The sequence below is a fragment of the Podarcis raffonei genome, chromosome 4, assembly GCF_027172205.1.
Source record: "Podarcis raffonei isolate rPodRaf1 chromosome 4, rPodRaf1.pri, whole genome shotgun sequence".
Lineage (NCBI taxonomy): Eukaryota > Metazoa > Chordata > Lepidosauria > Squamata > Lacertidae > Podarcis > Podarcis raffonei.
This window is the reverse complement of record NC_070605.1, coordinates 26,130,524-26,144,522: the sequence shown is the minus strand read 5'-3', so window position 1 is coordinate 26,144,522 and position 13,999 is coordinate 26,130,524. Positions and strand designations below refer to the sequence as shown.

Below are 13,999 nucleotides of genomic sequence, written 5' to 3'. Positions count from 1 at the left end.
AGAGGCAGGCTGCTGCAGAGGCATAGTGTGGGGGTGTCTGTGGCCCCGGGCACAATTTTGTGAGGGGGCGCAAACAGATGCCCCCACATCAGGCTCCTTTATCAGAGCCTGGCTGCAAGCAAGAAGGAGCTAAGCCTTGACTGGGCGCTTGTGCCTGGCTGCAGCTCTGTCCCTGGGTCAGGCCTGACCCAGGGAAGGAGAGCAGGACAATGGGCAGCAATGCTGCCACCTACCCAACTTGGCCATGGCGTGCCTTGCACCCAGCCGCAGCAGCTCCACCACCAGGGAGCAGGAGGAGAGTGGGCAGCAACTTCCCTGCCCCTCTCCTCCCCTGGACTGTGGCGCCCAGAAAGGCACCCCCCGCCTCTCTTGTGGGAGCCCTCCGCACACCTGCCCCAGGCAACGTGCTGCTGAAGAAGCCAAGGAATCTCCCCTCCCCCCGCTGCACTCAGCTCCCCCCTGGTATCCCATAACACGGAGAGGAATGAAAAGGGAGGAGCAAAGAGAGAAGACAAAGGAGCCTTAGGCTGCTGGAGAAGGACCTGAGGAGAAACCTTAGCAGTGAGAAGGCAGGGACCTTCGGTCCTCACAAACTGGTTCATTGGGGTAAAACCTACTAGGAAGAGTTGCTGTGATCATTAGGCCTGCACTGTTTTGTTTCCTTTGAATAAAGAGCTAACTTCACTGACACTAGGTGTTTATTGCTGACTTGCACCAGCCTCCGGTTATAGCTCTAGGGAACTCAGCAGAACGTCAGTCTTCAGCTATTTTATTTATTTATTTATTTATTTATTTATTATAAGGATATTGGGCACTATTCTATAATGCATGCTTCTACAATTATATTGAGCGAACAATAATCACAAGGGAAACCTGTGATTCTAGTATGATGATGAGGCCGACAAAATTAATTATAGTCATACCTCGGGTTGCGAACGTGATCCGTGCGGGAGGCACATTCGCAACCCACAGTGTTTGCAACCCACAGCGCCCCATCCGCGCATGCGCGCAATGTGATTCGGCACTTCTGCGCATGACATCATTTTGCACTTCTGCACATGCACGAGCGCCGAAACCCGGAAGTAACCCGTTCCAGTACTTCTGGGTTTGGCGCAATCCTCAACCCGAAAACGCACAACCCGCAGCATTCGTAACCCAAGGTATGACTGTAATTAATTAGTAGCCCACTCGACTGGCTTGTCCCAGCCACTCTGGGCAGCTTCCAACAAATATAAAACCACAGCAACACACCACACATTAAAATCTTCCCTATACAGGGAAATGTTCACCCACTGGCAATGCACATTGTTCAAGCTTTCTGTTGTGTGTAGATTCTGCTTCTAGCAGTTGCCTAACTTGAGCCTCATCCCAGGCAGCCTCTGAGGAAAGGCCCATCCCTGATGTGAGAGATCTAGTATGCCATTATAGTGCAGGGGTTGCTCATGTGGTGCCTTCTGGGTGTTGCTGGACTTCTGCTCCCATCAACCCATTCAACATAGCCATTGGTAAGGGATGATGGGAGTGGTGGCTCAACATCTGGAAAGCACTATGATGAATACTGGCAACAAGGTTGGCCTTCGGTCAGGGAGTTCCTAGTTCAAATTTGCCCAGCCGCAAAATTTGCCGGCTGAACTTAGGCTTGTCACTAACCCACCTCAAAGCATTTCTGTGAGGATTAATTTGTGATTTATTCTCTTGCTTTTTGATCCTAGGATTTACAGCAGGCATAGTCGAACTCCGACCCTCCAGATGTTTGGGACTACAATTCACATCATCCCTGACCACTGATCCTGTTAGCTAGGGATGATGGGAATTGTAGTTCCAAACATCTGGAGGGCTGGAGTTTGCCTATGCCTGATTTACAGAGTGTTGTGCAGATTAAAAATGTAAATACCTTTAAACGTTATGTTGCTCGCCACCCCAATCTCTGAGTGAAGAAGAAGAAGAAGAAGAGTTTGGATTTGATATCCCGCTTTATCACTACCGGAAGGAGTCTCAAAGCGGCTAACATTCTCCTTTCCCTTCCTCCCCCACAACAAACACTCTGTGAGGTGAGTGAGGCTGAGAGATTGGTGTGACTGGCCCAAGGTCACCCAGCAGCTGCATGTGGAGGAGCGGAGACGCGAACCCGGTTCCCAAGATTACGAGTCTACCGCTCTAAACCACTACACCACACTGGCTGTGGTGTGCGATTCCATGGATATACAACCTGAACCTATGATGGAGGGGTTCGCAGCATTAACACCCTAAGAGGGTCTTCTTTCTTTCATAGCCACAACCTTGGATTCAAACAGAAACCAAACATTGTGCTTTCTCTGCCTTTTCCATCCCACAACCAATTTTCCCCAAGGTCACATCACAGCCAACTCTCAACTCTAAACTCAGGGTTTTGTCCTCTATCTAGGAGCTCAAGGTGGGGTCCCACCCATTTGCCATCTGGCATAGAACCCCCTCTCCTTAGCTTTCTTAATGGGTGATCACATTTCCTTTGTTTCTTTAATGGCTCTTCACCTCATGTGATTACCTCATCAGGAAACTACCCTGGTTTCTATTTTAACACTTCCTGAATCCAGGGGTTCAGTGTCTGTCACCCAGTTTAACACTCCAGGCCTTGAGGAAAATTCTAACACTTACTAGATCTAGGAATTATGGGTGCCTGGCAACCCCAAACTCATAACAATAATGTAAGTAGCAGCAGCACAGTTTAAGGGCATAAAACGTATAGATCTCCAACATTAGACAGAACCAGAAACAGTATAAAAAGCTTGGATGAATAGTGTGGTGGTTGTTTACACTTCTCTGAAAAATGACTGAAAAGTCCCTTGGGGGGCAGGGGAGGATGCAACTTCTGTAGAAGTATGACAGGTATGTTTTAAATTGGAAACCTCTAGCCCTCCAGACGTCATTGGGCCCCAATTCCCATTAACCCCAGCTAGTGTGACCAATGCTCAGGAATGATAGGAGCTGTATCCATTGGGGCAAATGGGGCACTGCTCCACCATCTTCAGTCTGCCCTCAGCTAGCCTCCACCTGCCTGCATTCTCACAGCTGTCAACATCCTCTTCCTTAGTCTCTGTCGCCCTTGCAGAATTCAGGACGGAGGAGGATGGGGACAGAACTAGAGCTTGGTGGCTCTGCCTGACATTGGCTCTGGCTCCCCCTACTGTTGGTCTCCCAACCTTCTGTCCTACCAGTCTCAATGGACACCAGAACTACATGACCTGGAGAGTCAGATGATCCTCTGCACAGTGCACTGGAGAGAAGTATTTTCTACCCACAGACTGCAGTTTCCTCATTCTAGGTTTCTGCATAAACACCCCATACCAGGCCTGTTGGCTGGGAAGCGCACAGGAAAGTCCTGTTCCCACCACCCTGCTAAATAAAATATGGTCCTGGTCAGCTTCTCCATTTCCTAATTTGAGCTTTCAGTGGCTATTTGCAATATATGTCTATATCAAAAACCTTAACCGTGCTTCTCTCCCCCCCACCCCCACCCCGGATATATAAGATTCTTGTAGACCTTCTTTTACAGAGTAAAAGTTATCTACGGCTCCTGTCCTGCTACTCATTCTTCCTCTATTCCCTCCTTTGCAAGTGCTGAGGTCTTTGCTGTGGTTTTGCCCTGAGCTATTTAACTCCCACTGCAGATTATAAGTGAAAAGTGTCCTGTGTGATATTGTAATAGGTCAGGACATTCATTGGGGACTGTGCCACAGCAAATCTGTTACATCTTTAAAATTTCATGGGAGCCTTCTTTGTGTTTGCTGTGGCAGACTAATGTGGCAACGCATCTGGAACCATTCCAGTGTTTAGCAGAAAGTAAGCTCAGACAAGTTATGCAGTGCCAGAGAGTTGTGCAAGGCATGGCAAAGAAGACGTTTTATTTTTAATGAGTGGAAGTGTCGGGAAATAATGTCTATCTGTGTGTTTCACTGGGCTGGGACACTGAATGTCCCAGGAAACATTCAACAAGGGGAGCATCCCCTCATCTCATACTCTCTGAATCCCCATTCATCACTCTTAGTACTTAAACTTTGCATACATAAATTTTAAATGTAAATTTGTAATTTTATATGTAAATTTTAAGGTGAACTTAGCTATTTCACACTTTCTGAAACTACTGAAATTCACAGTTTCTGAATTTTGCAATGTAGTTCTCCAGGCAAGGAATGTGTACAAAAATACCTATATAGTGGTACCTCAGGTTACATACGCTTCAGGTTACATACGCTTCATGTTACAGACTCCACTAACCCAGAAATAGTGCTTCAGGTTAAGAACTTTGCTTCAGGATGAGAACAGAAATTGTGCTCTGGCGGTGTGGCAGCAGCAGGAGGCCCCATTAGCTAAAGTGGTGTTTCAGGTTAAGAACAGTTTCAGGTTAAGTACGGACCTCCGGAATGAAGTACTTAACCCATGGTACCACTGTACTAATATAAAATGTGCATAGATTAGTGAAAATTACATGTAAAAATGCATTGTACAGTCATACCTCGGGATGCGAATCTGATCCGTGTGGGAGGCACATTCGTAAGCTGCAGCGTTCGCAAACCACAGCACCACTTCTGCGCATGTGCGTGACGTGATTCGGCGCTTCTACACATGTCCGTGACGTCATTTTGTGTTTCTGCGCATGCGCGAGCGCCGAAAACTGGGAGTAACCCGTTCTGGTACTTCTGGGTTCAGCCGGTCCGCAACCTGAAAACGTGCAACCTGCAGCGTTCATAACCTGAAGTATGACTGTATTGAGGTATGTTGCTTTGCAAAAATGCATACACTAGGGAAAATTGCATTGAAAACATGTATATGAGGTAGTTTATATTAGGCACCTCCTGGTAGGGCTGGGAATGTCCCCTTTATGAAAACCTGGAGAGATGCTGCCAGCCAGTGTCAACAATACTGAGCTGGATGGTGCATTTTTGAAAAATGATGATTAAAGGGCCCTCTGTTTTTGCACCTGTATATTGAGGAGTGATTTCAATTCAGCCCTGTGTGCAAAGTTCTGAATTTGTTTTCCTCACTCTCTCCTATGAGAAAAGCAAACACTTGGTACATCTAGCATGTGACACCCAAAGCCACTTGGAGTGTTTCTCTGTCAAGAGAATGTGAAATGCCTGCCTGCCAAGGGCTCCGGATTGCTGCCAATCTGTTTAAGAATCAAATTAATAGATGCAGAACTGCCCTCTTTGTGATTGCATATTTAGGTTACTGGCTTAGCTGCACACTCTCCGTGTGTGTGTGTTTACACACACGCACACACACACAAACACACCCCACAAAAAGAAAGAGAGAGAGAGAGATTTCAGAGAGAAAAATGATGCCCCAAATATAGAAATAAGGGTCAAATTCTTAACTCTTTTAAAGCAGACCTTTTTAGATACAGTGGTGCCCCGCAAGACGAATGCCTCGCAAAACGAAAAACGCGCAAGACGAAAGGGTTTTTCGGTTTTTGCATCGCTTCGCTAGACGATTTTCCCTATGGGCTTGCTTCGCAAGACGAAACGTCTTGCGAGTTCTTGCGAGTTTGTTTCCTTTGTTTCCTTGTTTTCTTAAAGCTGCTAAGCCGTTAATAGCCGCTAATAGCCGCTAAGCCGCTAATAGCCGTGCTTCGCAAGACGAAAAAACCGCAAGACGAAGAGACTCGTGGAACGGATTAATTTCGTCTTGCGAGGCACCACTGTACCAAGTTTACAGAACTTGATGGACACAGAAACAATTATCAATCATTTATTCAGTTGCTGAGGAACAAAAGGAGATATGCACCCTAATTTGTTGAATGGTCTTTCTCTGCTGGAGATTTGTCTTCAAATTGTTCCCAGGAGTTTATTTTTAATGCTCTAATAATGCTGCTGCCCAACAGACGTTCCCAAAGGGAGGTGAATGGCATTCGGTTCGGTTCGGCCAGTGTGGTAGTGGTTAAGAGGGGTAGACTCGTAATCTGGTGAACCAGGTTCGATTCCCTTCTACTCCACATGCAGCTGCTGGGTGACCTTAGGCCAGTCACACTTCTTTGAAGTCTCTCAGCCCCACTCACCTCACAGAGTGTTTGTTGTGGGGGACGATGGGAAAGGAGAATGTTATCCGTTTTGAGACTCCTTCGGGTAGTGATAAAGCAGGATATCAAATCCAAACTACTCCTCCTCCTCCTCCTCCTCCTCCTCCTCCTCCTCTTCTTCTTTTGCTTTAAACCAAGAAGGCAAGCATTAATCCTTTAAAGTCCAGAAAACCAGAGTTCTATCATAATACATTAAAAATCACATAGCAGCCGCGGGGCTCCTGATTTTGATCAGGTTCACAGTGTGAGAAGAGGGGGGAGATTCCTCATGAAAATATAAGATGCCCATAAGAATTTTCCTCCCAGACCAAATAGCAGCTGAGGAAGACTGTTTTTCTACAAAAAAATGTGTATGGGTTAAAGGCCATACACTGAGGTTTGGGTTTTATGACAAAAAACTAGAATACAATATCAGTAAGCATATAAACTGTTGTTATTACAGGTTTCTTAATAAAACTCATATTACTATGCAGCATTTATATTGTCTGGATTTCTTCTGTGGCCCTTTTTCTCTGGAACTGTCACTAATGTTTTGTGGAGAATAAATCTAATGGTGCTCTTCCATACTTTTAAATACTGGGCTTGTGGTGATTTTTTGTTTCTTGAAATGAAAGCTGCAGCCTCTATGATATGAGCAGAAAAAGTATTTTGGGACTCTGGTGCTTTTAATAAAACTTTCTTGGTTTTTCAGTTTCTGTTAAAAGTGTTTTTTATTGCTTACTGTTGGCTTACTGGAAAATGGCCAGACTCTTAACTCTGCCCCCCTATCCATTGTCAGTTTCTGTTCCTCCAGATTATAGGCTGTAGTGAAAGCTTTAACAGCTTATTTCCTCACCCCCCCAATTTTTCTTTTAACATAGTGAAATAAAACTACTTCACTATAAAAATGCAAAGCAAAAACTGCAAAGAAACCAATAATTACAGTCTTACCCTCCACCTCCATCAATGGGAACTGAAACTGACAATGAAGTCATTTTACAGATAAGGGGCGGAATTTAATGGTATTCATCAGTAATCTCCCAGCCATGATTAACAGGAAGCGCTAGAATGTGCAGAACCCGGAAACAGGAATTTTTTTAGTTAATATTGGGAAGGATCTTTGCTAAATGCAATATAAAAAAGGTAAAGGGACCCCTGACACTTTATGAGTAAACATTATAGAAGGAAGCTGGCTGTAGGTAGGACTGAATAATATAGCATGATATTAATTGTTTTTTTTGGGGGTGGATCTACACACAGGAGAAAACTGCTATAAATAAGTAATAAATTAAATTGTTTTAACAAAAAACAAACAAACATGTAAAATCACATTGAACAGTTTTCTGCTCTACAGCGCCATGTGGTGTTGCATGTTTATAACACATTTAAAACACTGTTTTTTTTTGACTAATGTAGCTGAGTCCTGGGACCATTGTTTTAATTCAACTTCTAGCTAATTACAGAAAAGCAATGGCTCAGTAATGCTGCATGGCTGTCCTGGGGAAGCAACCGAGAAAGCGGGTATCTCTTCTTTATAGCCAGCCATAGCCTGTATATAATTTTAGTTGCTGCCACCAAAATCCAGATTCTTCCACATTGAACTGCAGGCAAAATGGTGTTTGATGTTTCAAACTTTATCTTTTCATGTTAAATGTATGCTTGCACATTCAGGTATGGATGCATAGAGTGGCTCAAAATGAACCGCAAATACGCACAAGAAAACAAATATATTCCTTCATGTGTTCCGAAAGCTATTGGGTGATTTCCCAAGTAGTTAATAATGACAAGTTAGCCTTTTTCTAATTATTTTGTCGGTTGCAGCTTTCACCATCCCAAAACATCTAGTGCGTCCAATAAAAAAACAACAGACAAACTTGTTTCAACATCCTAATTGAGTTGGAAAGGTAAGCTTGAGTTGCCCATGGATGAGTAGTAGCAGCTCATTGGAACTGATGGTTTGGAGTTCACTGAAAGGTGAGCAAGAGAGCTATGAACTGGTAACCTTAGGAGGGAGCAGCTGGCTTGTGCATCTGTGAGAATGAGGAGGCGGCCCCCAGTGGGGCACAAGACACAACAGGCCCACATAATGTTGTCTGTTGCTGGTTCTGGTATTTCTAGGATCTGGAGCTGGTGCAGGAAGCAGAGCCAGATTGTATCCAGTTTGTCTTAAATGACTAGGCTGTAAGAGGGACCATGCGTTCATTATTTGCATAGTCTTAGGATGAGATGAGGCTATTCCAGAGTGGTAGAAGCTCTCATTTTGAATTTAAATTGCCCGTTTCTTGCTTGCATCAGTGTGTACACACCATAACATCCAAGATCACAGTATCTTGAGGCAACATTTTAAAATACAATGCTGGTATTGCTGTTGGTGCTGAACCAATTTGATTTTGTATACTATGCTACTTGGACTAGGACCCCCAAACTGGTTATTTTTTAAAAAAGGCAAATGGATGGTTGGTTTATTTTTTATTTATCTTTGGGGGGGTTTGAGGAAGTTGTCTTGTTTTATATGTTTTGGGGTGTGTAGGGTCTCCCTGTTTTTTGGGGTGGGGGGAGATCTGAGCAGTTTTTCCTCTGGAAAGTGGGTATGTTGTAGTGCCCACAACAGTATCTTAGATTTCTAAAAAAAATACCCTCAAGCCTGAAAATGTTAGGGACCCCTGTTGTAACCTATGTTTATGAATGCATAAATTCTGGATGGTGTCAAAAACACTGGGTATCTCACCCTTGGCCGAAGCTGAAACAGAATAAGGAGATGAGGGATGTTAGCTGCACCAAGTTATTAGCTGTGTTGATTGATCATCTAAATCTACAAGTAAATGCACAGAGAAATTGTAGATGGTGGTGATGTAATTACGAACAGTATTTAGTGCTAGAAAGTATAATCTAGTTGAATTCTGCATTTCTGCTGTGTCCAAACCATAAAATGCAAGAAAATACTCTGTATATCTGAAATACTGCTGTGCTGTATATTTCCCCCTTCCTTCCCAACCCATGAAAAAAGATAAATGTACAAGACATTGATTTCTAGCACAAACTAATGGTACGTGGGTGGCATTGTGGCCTAAACCACTGAACCTCTTGGGCTTTCTGATTCTAAGTTTGGCAGTTTGAATCTGTATGATGGGGTGAGCTCCCATTGCTTTGTCCCAGCTCCTGCCAGCCTAGAAGTTCGAAAGAATACCAGCGCGAATAGATAAATAGGTATCACTGTGGCAGGAAGGTAAACGGCATTTCCGTGTGCTCTGGCACTTGTCACACTGTTTCATGTGCCAGAAGTGGTTTAGTCATGCTGGCCACATGACCCGGAAAAGCTGACTGGGGACAAATGCCCCAGTTCTGCACCCCATAGTTGAATTTGACTTAATCGTCCAGGGGTCCTTTATCTTTTTTACCTTTTCTAATTAAAACACTGTCTAGACTGTCCCCCCAGCTCTACATTTGCCCTGTGTCTGCCTACTGTTTTAATTCAACACCCATAACAGTTACATGTACACATGTACCCTTGGCCCAAAGGGTAAAGTGTGTCCAGATGTTTGCTTTTATTATTATTTCCATATTTAAAAGGTCTAATGAAACTGTTATACAAAGCTATCTATAGACCGGTTCAGTGGTTGTGATCCCTTATTACAAATTATTAACTTCAGGATCGTAGTGGATGGAACCTAGCATAGTTTTGCAGTATTCTGTGTATGAAATATCAGTCACTGCCCATGAAAAAATGTTGTATATTTAAAGAAAATTCTGTGAAGTGGCCTTTTTAGGGTAACGGAGAGAAAAATCAAAGACAATTTATTATTAAAATGTCTTCTGAGAAATTTCAGCTCTGCTCAAATATCAACAGCACACAATGCAGAACTAAAAATATTTTTCTGGGGAAAAGAAAACCTTCAAAAATATGGACCAATTGTACACCCAGAGTTCCTTTTAACACTTTTCTTTAAAAATCCCACAAAGATTCAGTTGCTGTCATTAATATCGGCTTTCAGCACATGCGACCTGCCATTCTTGGAATGGTGTTTAATCGCACAAGACAAGCAATTGAACATTCTAATCTTTGAGGGGTGGTCGTGTCTCTTTTAAAAATGCATCTGTGGCATGCAGCAAAGTTGTGGCCCTAATCTCCAATATTGCTAGAGACACATTTTCAGCATAGTATAAGTTTCAGATGCCATGTGGAATTCATACATCAAAAGGCGAGAGTCACTCAGCTAAATTTCCTGGCTAAATATGTACACCATGTAAGCTACATGTGGTCGTGTTTTTGGGGGGAGTGGGCTTGCATAACATTCTTCTTATGTCAGCAAATGGTATACAGCTGGGAATTTTCTGGGCCTCGTTTGGCTGAAAAGACCTGTGGTTTATTAATAATGTGGTTTATTAATAATGAATGCTTTCCTGAGTTCTACTTAGTTTTACTTAGTTTTTTTGATTACAAGCCTATGGCAATGCTTACAAAATATTTGCAACTTGCAACCGAGCATCTTGAACTGTGGTGTGACTCTGTTTCTTCATGGCAGTTTGAATATTTTAGGACCACATCTTGCAATATATTTCATCTGGCAACTGAGCAAGCCCCCCAAAGTGGAAATAGTGTAGGTGCACACATGCAATTTCCCATGTGACCCACTACAGAAAATTACAATATAAATGTAATGAATCTTCCCGTTTCTAGCTTCTCACAGTTAAGAAAAAGTGAGCCTCACTAATGATGAATGCATCTTTCTACAACTGGTCTAGACGGATGACTCATGTGGTCCACCATCCTGGCTATTGTCTCATTTCTCCTTCACGGTATAATGGTATAGTTAGGTAATTTTACACTCTAGACTTAATAGCCTTTTAGGTGATTCCCTCTTCAGATGATAATCTGCATTACTTTTCCTTTACATACTTTGAAATGTGGCAGGTCAGCACTGCTATGCTCTGTTCATTCTGCTGAGTGAGGCTCTGGACTTCTGCTCCAAAGCCCTGCCCTGATGACACCATTACCAGCAAAGCCTTTTAAAAAATAGTTTTAATAGTGAAAATGTGCCATTACACTCATGAACCACCAACTCCGCCTGCTACTTTGTTTTTGCAGAAATGAAAGCCAGCTGCTTCATGTTTTGAGGACTTAGCTGCAATACCTTCTCAGAGTTTCCTTTTATTCTACCATGCTGAAGCAAAACAGTGGAGGTGTGCATAAATGCAAATGTATATTTGGATATATGCTATCAAGCTCATTGTGCTTTTGTAGAAGGGAGGAACTCACCAACAGCATGAGTGCTTACGAACAGGATCCTGCCATCAGGAGGAAAGGCGATTTTTGCCAATTCTTCCTGCCCCCTAAGTCCCTAGCCCCATTTGTCATGCTGATCCAGAATGTCCTCACAGTAATTCACGGCAGATTATCAGAGGGTAAAAGGGACTGAATGGGGAATTCAGTGAAAGTTACCTCCCCTTTCTGCTGCCTTATAAGTGGAACTCAGTTCGGAGGATGCTCAGAAGCTTTCTTGGATTTAAGCCTAATACAGACCTAATACCGAACTAAAACATGAAGAACAGATTCCATATTTTTGTCTTCTATGGATGGGAAGGCAATTTGATTCCTTGGCAAAACCTCTCATGTTTCATTGGTTCCTCCCGTCATCTGAACAATTCTTCCTTGATCATTTTTATTTGTTTTAAACAGATTCATCTAGAAAAAAATTGCTGTAAGCAATTATGTTTCATATTCTATATTTCATTTCATTATAACCTCTTTCCTCCCTTCTTTTCTTTTTTTGGCTTCTCATTATTGGGTCAGCTGTCTTGGATGCAAGAATAGGGTTTCAGTGGGGCTAAAGGCTGGTTGGCTGGCAACCAGATCATTATGAGGGAGAGACAGTGAGATGCGATTCCCCGGCCCATGAATGAATAGAATACTCATTACGGTTGGCAGCTCGGTGTGTCTGAAGTTTCTTTGGTCTGACCCAGGGGTGCTGGCACATGTTTTAATGAGCAATGTAGTTTCATCCAAAGTTTCTGAAAATGAGTGATTTCTGCTTAGAATAATAGCAGTCAAGGCAATTCTCTTTAAATAAAGAGCACTGATGTTTCTGCAGTACCATTTCCCCTTTTCAGACCAATCCAGTGGGGTTTTTCTTTATCCCAAGAGTCTTTTGAAGGTAGTGTGTATATATCAATCCTTTGGGCAAAATTGTCTCCAGGCAACAAGTCCCTTAAATGGGCCTGGTCTGCTCAGGCTGGGGAAAGCGCATGTTAGAACATTGTCAGCCCAATCAATTTGCTATACCGTCCCCTCTTTTAATCCAGCATATATGTTTTTAATTCCACCATTCCTCCAAGGCACTGAGGTAGCACACGTGGTCTCCTTTCTTACTGCCCATTTCAATCTCATGTGATAAACTCCCTTTCAGATAAGACCACTGGGAGCATACTTTTTATTTTTGCAATCCCTGAGGGAGCTACATGTCTCCCAGCCTCAACCTTGGCTTACATCATGATCATGATCATGATCATTTATTAGTTATATGCTGCCCATTTGACTGGGTTGCCCCAGCCACCATGGACCTGATTAGATTATTGGGCTTACATGCTCCCTCTTCTCCTCCCAGCCCCTTCAGATGGAACAATCCTCCTCAGTTTAAAGCCAATCATAATTTGCTCTTTCATCTGAACCAGCAAACAATGTTTAGCACTAAAAACCAGGATCAGAAACTAGGGGAATTGTGGTTTGCTTCAAAAGGGTACGGTAAAGAAGCAGTGCAATACTGTACACAATAAAATAAATAAGGGTAAGAGGGAAGGAAGTTTCCAAGCCTGGTGGTCTAGCCTTATATCTATACCAACTCTGGGTGAACTGGCTGCATTGAGTGTATTGAACTACTTGCAACTGATGGCACTGAATAATGGTACTGAGATGCTTTGATTGTGGAAGAGAGATCACTCAACAGTGGGCTGAATAGTATATAGTTTGATTACACTGCTTAGTAAATATCACTCTTGCTTCATGTCATTTCTGACACTTGTTATCTAATCCTCTTATCTAATTCTTGCTGACTCTAATAAGATTGCTACTGCTGAATTTGAGTCAACCCTGCATTTCTCTGGCACTGGCTTATTCTGTGCAAAAGTTTCTGTGTGTGCACGAAAACAAAAATAAACATAGGGTGAACAATAAAATGTGTGTGTGCATGTGGCATATTGAGGAGAATTACACACAAATTTGTTTTATCAGGTATGGTTGTCCAAAAATTAGCTTAAGAAAAATGTCCTGAATTAATGTTTGGCTAATGCTTGTAATGTGAAATCTTTATATTTCAGTGGAAAGGTTTTGAACATATTGCACTTTCCCAAGTAAAGCTATATTCCTAAACATGCTGACGTTAATGTAATTTCCACTTAAATCAATTGGACCGAACAACGTATGAATGGCCCTCTTGGATGAGACTAAAGGCATTCCTGCCCCTATAACTAAATACCTATAAGAAGCTCACTTAGCCCCCTTTAAAGCTCCCATTTGAGCGCTTCACAATCCCTTTTTGTTTTTACCACCCTGAATAGATAGAGTGAGCAACTTGGCCTTCCTGTTGCTCACTCCTAAGTGAATAAGTTACAAAGCACCAATCGGAAGACCCCATTTTTTACATTCTTCTGTGATCAGATCAGACCATATACCCGCAGGCAGTTTTTCTCCCTGTAAGTAAAAAATGTTCCTTCTCTGATATGCTCAAATGATCTTCCCCCCATGCAACAGAATGTTAGCAAGGGTTAAATAGTATATCACCTGGGACAGGAAGAAAGTAGATCTCTAGCTTTTAACTAATACATAATGTCTTCTACAGAAAGTGGATACTTGCATTTTTCCTGCGATTGCACCGTAAAAGGTAAAGAAAAGTCCTTAACTTTTTTTCTTGCTCTCCCTGTGCTTACAAGCACAATACTGTGCGGAGGAATTTATAATTAGAAGCATGACTC

The 13,999-nt window shown here is 42.8% G+C and overlaps 1 protein-coding gene across 4 annotated transcripts in view; it reads left to right on the top strand.

Moving 5' to 3' along the window:
- Nucleotides 1-13,999, top strand: part of SACS (sacsin molecular chaperone) — an 89,633-nt gene that overhangs the window by 37,647 nt on the left and 37,987 nt on the right. The window contains exon 3 of one of the 4 annotated variants that reach the window (XM_053385868.1): nt 13,867-13,908. The exons of the other annotated variants lie outside the window; for them this stretch is intronic. The gene's annotated coding sequence lies outside the window, so the exon portion shown is untranslated. The remainder of the gene's footprint in view (nt 1-13,866; nt 13,909-13,999) is intronic. 4 annotated transcript variants of the gene reach the window in all.